This window comes from Pleurodeles waltl, chromosome 3_1 (assembly GCF_031143425.1).
Source record: "Pleurodeles waltl isolate 20211129_DDA chromosome 3_1, aPleWal1.hap1.20221129, whole genome shotgun sequence".
In the NCBI taxonomy this organism is placed as follows: Eukaryota; Metazoa; Chordata; class Amphibia; order Caudata; family Salamandridae; genus Pleurodeles; species Pleurodeles waltl.
The window spans coordinates 1,710,888,568-1,710,895,297 of NC_090440.1; the positions used below are offsets into that span (position 1 = coordinate 1,710,888,568).

Consider the following 6,730-nt stretch of genomic DNA (forward strand, 5'->3'; position numbering starts at 1 on the left):
GGTCTTCAAACTTTTTAATGACGCACCCCCCAGTTGAATAATAAAAATCATTGGGCCCCCCCTCAGAACTTTTCACAATTATTTTAGAAAGATGGCAATGTTTAAATATGTCTAAACCTATTTAAACACTGCAGTTAAGTACTGTTACCTTTTTAAAACTGCAATAACATGCTTCTGCTTAAAACAAAGGCATGTTATCTGTATAATATTTCTTTTGGCCAGAGTTTGGCGCCCCCCCTGGGATCACTTGAGGCCCCCCTAGGGGGGGGCCGCCCCCCAGTTTGAAGACCTCTGCTCTAAGGTCTATAAATATCAGACTCCAGGTCGCAGGCTTCTGTGATGTAACTTCCAAGGTTCAGTTTCTTACATTTCACTTTGATAATATTGTATAGGTGGGGATGCAAGTTCCTTGTTTACTGTCGTCAGATTTCTAGCTCTAGGTTCTGTGCTCATTTACTGAAACGCTGATTCAAGACTGCAGTTTGATGGTATTATGCTGAATGCTTAAATGTTGACACGAGCACATTTTAGGTTGGAAGTTCCTTGCAGTAGGGTGGGTAAAAGTAGATTCCAGGCTGTAGGTTGTTTGGCTTAATGTTGTCTAGGTATATCTGCACTTGTCAGAAAATCTAAACGTGGGAGCAGCATTAAATCAACAGCAACGGGACAATATGCAAAGATTTAGTAACTCCATAGCAATTGCCCAAAAGTTGTTATGAAAGAATCAGATTCTAATTGAAGAGCCTTTTTGAGAAGGATTAGAAATGCTGAAACTGCCCTTAGTTTCAGTGAGAATTAATTTAAAAAATAGCTTGTAACCCAGAGTGCCAGGTATTGTCAAGTACGTTTTCTTGGTGGTTAAATATAAGTTTTAAATTTGGTGCACTGCTGCTCAGTTTGTGGCGAAAGCTGTGTGTCAATTTCCTCCAATTGGCACGATAAAGCGGTCCCTTTAAGAAGGCATGCTATTTCTTCAAAGCAGCCAAAATATACTGTTTTTTTATTACTTAGTTATATCAAGCAGTCATAGCTCGCGCTGGTCAGACCTGATTGTCACCTGTTCGCGGCCTTTGAGACTGCTAAACCAATGCATATTATTTTTTAATTTGTCCAAAGTGTCTCCTTTCTTTACCTGTGGTCATCTGTGAGACTCGGGTCACACTTTCTAAAATGGGTACACTGACACGTAAATATCTATCTCGTAAAAAGAGGCTATATATTTTCTCTGTGCAGCTCTCTGAAATACATGTTAGGTGAAATGTAGCATTATATAAAACTCCGAAATAAATAAGTACAGTGTTTCATCTCAGACCTCGCTCCACCAGTGAACTGCAGGCTGATGTTCGTTGCATCACATTTCTATTAGGATTATAGAGATCCAAATTAGATGTCTGCACCTTCAGTATTATCCATCCAATCCCTCTGGTACACGAGAATGAGAATCTTCCAGAATGAGGTGCCCTGCTCTGCTACATTGCTCTCAAAGTAAAGGGCAACAATTAAACGTTCTCCTTTACTCCTTTACTCTCCTTACATCACAAAAAGTTAACAACACAGGTTATTAAATCACACAATGACCTAAAATACAAAAGATGTTTAGTGCGGTGAAGACCATTCTTTGTAGAATTAAAACATCCAGAATACACCAGGATGGTTCGCTTTTCATTATGGTGTGAAAAGTGCGGTGCACACCTGACCTATTGAATAATTGCTGGAGAGAAAAGAGACAAGAGAGACTTCGGATAGGGATAATCCATACAATTTATAATTCAATTATATACTCTACACACGTTATAAATAAATTGATAAACTCCATAGGAGACATGATTCACTAGTAGAACCTATACAAAATATAGCTAAGGCATCTGATGGAGTGGAAGGTGATGGTGACTTTCGAATCTAGAGAGTCTCAAAAGAACAGTAGACAAAGCCAAGACCATTAATTACACAATTCTAATGCGAACTTAAAGTATAAGAGTAGCACGGTTCAAACCTTCAACAGATGACGTACCCTCTAAAAGAAAACATAAGGTGGCATAGAGAAAAGCATATTCCTTCATGCATTGGTGTCAGCAGATCGACAGCATTAGGTGAATTGTTTATTGCACTTAATGAACTTCGAGGTGTAGACTTCCTTGTTTCATGTCACTTGTTCTTTGGTTGAATGCGAGTAACTATAGATTTCAAGCTGAAAGTTTCTGGATTAATTCTGGGACCATCAGTTTCTACCTGGCTTCAGGCTCCTTAAGCTAATGTTGATTATCGCAGCATCAAGGCTTTGCAGCACAGGCGGGATAATGTATTTTACCACAATATGCCAGCGTGAGTGTTGGGAAATCTGAAGCTCACCTCTCCCAGTCTTACTGACCAAGTTATGCCCCTTCCTGATTTTCTACCCCACTTTCCTCCACCCATGATCAGCTGTACCACAGGGTAATTTGTACCACAGGGTATTTTGTACCACAGGGTCATTTGTAGACAGCAGCCCTACCCTTTGCCTCTCTCAATCTTACACAGAACCACGCAGGGAAGGACAGTTAAGGACATATTGACGGCTAAGTGCACTTCTCCCCATGTCCTAAGGCCAGCAGGCTTCTTGGAACAAGGAGGTGTTGTGTCCTAACCAATGGCCAACTTCACTGCGTGCTGAAACACTCACAGACCAAGCATTCTCCAACTCTCTCTACACACCCAGTGTCAGGTCGTGCCAGATCACCATACTCCCGGAGTGTCAATCAAAGGGCCTGTCTCCTAAGAGAACGGAGCACATCAAAAGACACAGGGCCTCATTCTGACCCTGGCGGTCCTAAACCGCCAGGGCTGCGGGCAACGGAAGCACCGCCAACAGGCTGGCGGTGCTTCAGTGCCCATTCTGACCGCAGCGGTAAAGCCGCAGTCAGAAAAGGGGATCCGGCGGTTTCCCGCCGGAATACCCCTGGCAGGGCTGAACCTCCATGGTGGCGCTGCAAGCAGCGCCGCCATGGGGATTCCGACCCCCTTCCTGCCACCCTGTTTCTGGCGGTTTTTACCGCCAGGAACAGGATGGCGGGAACGGGTGTCGTGGGGCCCCTGGGGGCCTCAGCATGATTTTCACTGTCTGCTTAGCAGACAGTGAAAATCGCGACGGGTGCAACTGCACCCGTCGCACCCCTGCAACACCGCCGGCTCCATTCGGAGCCGGCTTCTATGTTGCAGGGGCTTTCCCGCTGGGCCGGCGGGCGCTCCTTTGGCGGGCGCCCGCCGGCCCAGTGGGAAAGCCAGAATGGCCGCTGCGGTCTTTTGACCGCAGAGCGGCCAAATGGCGGTGACCGCATGGCGGGCGGCTACCGCCGCCCGCCGCGGTCAGAATGACCGCCACAGTGTGACAGATAAATACAGGAAGCTCGGGTTTTAGAGCCACAGAGGGGACAGACAGGATGTCATCACTTCTATTCATCAAAACCTTCTATTCAGTACCCCATCACCAAAAGGAAGAAACCCCTCAGAGCCGTACCCTCCTTTTTTACCAACTGCACTATACCATCAAACCTCTGCTTTTCTCCATTTCACTCAACTTTATTCGTAGCCTGAGGACAGCCTTCAACCAGGATTACCCTGTATGCATTTTTACCCCAACTGTTCCATCTCCTCCCCCTTAAGTCTCTCCCTCTATTTGCTCTTCAAATTCAAAGACAATGCAGATGCTGCTCCTCCAAAAGTGAATATGAATTGCCACTGAACAACTAAGCACTACTAAACCTTAAAGGAGCATGACGTTCAACACACAGAGTAAGTAAACATGGCTGTTCTACTCAGAAAGCTGTCACAAAAACCAGCAAAATACTTGCAGCTCAAGATAGGAACCCTGGATTTCAGATGTAGTGTGTCAATGTCTATCAGTGTGCACGGAGGCACGCCTTTTCATATACCTCATTGTCTCTGAATATGTGTCAACACGTATGCCTTCATATGTACTTGTGTGTGAGTGTGTGTGTGTCTGTTTGCATGGCAGTGCGTGTATGCATGTAGGTGTATGCATGCCTGTCTGCCTGTAGTACAGCATGGCTCTCTGGGAATCTACCTGTATGTGTATCTGTATAATATCTGTATATCTGCAGATCTGCGGAACGGGTGTGTTGTATCAGTGTGCATTTTTTATATCCGGTGGTAACTAGGTCCTGACTATAACTACCTACTGGCGATTGCCTGTAGGTAGTTATAGTCAGGACCTAGTTACCACCGGAAGAGCATTTTTTGTTTTGCCAATAACTTTGGGGCGGCTCGACGATTCTTCATGAAATTATCAAAACATACTTCAGTGGGTTCAGCTACAGTTGTTAACGTTTTGGGGTGATCCGTCAAGGTTTGATCCGTCAAGCAGGGGATGAGAAAAAGGGGGGCCCAAAACCTGTTTTCCCTATACATTTTCCCATAGGAATTTTAAACACAACTGCAGCCCAAACTGTTGTGCGTAATTACAACAAATTTGGAAGAAAGGTAGCTCTTGGTCCAGAAAGTGTGCTTTTTGTCATCTTTTGTAAATCCGTTCAGTAGTTTTTTAAGGTATTAGAGATTAAAAAATATAGATATTTAGGCATGCGGATCCTTTGCAGAGCCAACTACCCAGTGAAGATATCTGATTGGCTGCCAACACTTCAATAAGGAAGTGTTGGCAGTCATCTTGGGACTCGGCTTCAGCCTAGCCCCACAAAAAAAAGTACAAGAAAAAGAAAAGGGGCTAGGGTAGGGTCATCCTGAGCCACTATCATTGGTCTAGGGGTCCCTCACAGACCCCACCAGGGCTTAAAAGCATTTTTTTTAAAATAAATCTCAGAAAAATCTGTGAATCTAGATCCATGGATTTTTCCGAGATTTAAAAAAAAAGAAGAGCGGTCTACTGCCCTTTTCTTTTATTGGGCCCACTGTGTGGACATTGGGGGATTTTAAAAATAGGGGGCACAAAGGGCCACCCTCCTAAGGCTTCTATTAGCCCCAGGTCTAATATGCATAAATATGCCGGGGACGCCCGTGCCCATACAGCCTCTCCCACAGCCCCAGGGATCGCCACTTCCCCAGGGCTAAAAATAATATGTATGTGGGGGCCCGTGCAGCTCCTCTGCAGCCCTCAATTAAGGGGCAGCCACGCGGCCTCACTGCAGCCCCAGGCACCGCCACTTTCCTGGGGCTGAAATGACATGATGAAGGGGTCAGTTACGGATCCCCAGCGCTGGTGACCGCCACCTCCCTGTGGCTAAATTAAAGGTTGAAGGGGGGCCATGCCCCCCACATGAAGCCAATAATGGCCCTGAGGACTGCCCCCCCAGGGCCTGCTCCTGCTATGTCCTGGGGTACCCACCCCTGGGACATGGCTGTTTGCTCTGACTTGGCAAGAGCTTTAATAGCAGGTATGTGGGCAGGGGAATAGATAAAACTATTACTCTTGCACATAGGGGGCTGCATGTTTAGCAGCTCTATGTGTCAAAAGCAATGCCAGCTTCTGCAGGAGGCGGGGAGCCAGCTGAAACAGTAGGGGCCTTGTGGCTTCCCCCGCAGTCTCATTTCACATTGGGTGCCCAGGGAAACAACCAGGAGAGATGGCCGGGCCCCAGCGGATAGGGTCGTGGGGGCTGAAATCATCCCGGGGAGGGGGGCCATGCAGGCCTCCCTCCTCTATTTAGTGAACGCCAAGCCCTGGGGGTGGGGGACCCTGGGCTGAGATTGTCCCGGGAAGGGGAGCCATGTTGCTACCCCTCCGCTACTTAGTTAAAGCCAGGCCCTGGGTCCCCTAGTGCCAGATCTGCTGGGGTTGGGCACGTGGCCCCCTCCTCCTTTTATTGGTGGCCTCCTCCTTTTATTTATGGCCGGGCCCCTGGGGATGGGGTTTCCATGGCTGAAATCACCTTGGGGAGGGAGCCGAGTGGCCCCCCCTCCCCTGTTAAATGAAAGCTGGGCCCCAGGAGATGGGGGCCACAGGGCCAAAATCGCCCCCCCTCTCCTAGAGTCCATGAGTCTCTATTTAAATTACTACAAGTATGCAAATGTGCAAATCCCCTCAACGCTCCACCTACTTTGCCCGGCACTGTCCACCTTAGTAGTATGCAAGGGTCCTCCTGCCTTTTACCAGGCTGATATACAGCTTACCAACAGGCCCCCCATTTACCACCGATTTTGGTAGCGCGTTCTTGACACCGAGAAATATGAGGACCTACATCAAATAGATAAGAGGAGTACCTGCCATGGTGAAGATGTATGTCTTTGTAGTCTTGTTGGCCTCTCTATTGCAGGATTCATGTTATCACAGAATTCTGGTGAAAGACGTACAAGGAACTATCACATTGCTAAACGCACACAATGTTCCCTGGAGACATTTCATCATGGTCCATTACACAGCTGTAGTGTAGAATTTACACTGGCCATTTACCCAACAAGGTAGCACTTACTAACTAACCAGTGGAAAGTATTTTAGTTGGATAGGCATTTCGTGCAAAACTGTGGAATCTTGTTGGATAAATGGGCAGGTGCGGTTTCTTTGTTGCCTGTTCACTCATGCACCTACTGACACACCCACACAGACACTCACAGACCCACTCAGACTCACACACCCACTCACACCCACTCACAGACCCACTCAGAGAATTGTGCCCTTACTCACAGACACACTCAGAAACTCACGCATTCACTCACAGACGCACTCAGAGACTCGAGCATTCAGTCACAGACCCACTCAGAAACTTATGCAATCACTCACAGA

General features: G+C 47.0%; 1 protein-coding gene across 7 annotated transcripts in view; it reads left to right on the forward strand.

Moving 5' to 3' along the window:
• The window catches only part of MLPH (melanophilin), a 368,118-nt gene that overhangs the window by 72,222 nt on the left and 289,166 nt on the right, over positions 1–6,730 (forward strand). The gene's annotated exons all lie outside the window — the stretch shown is intronic.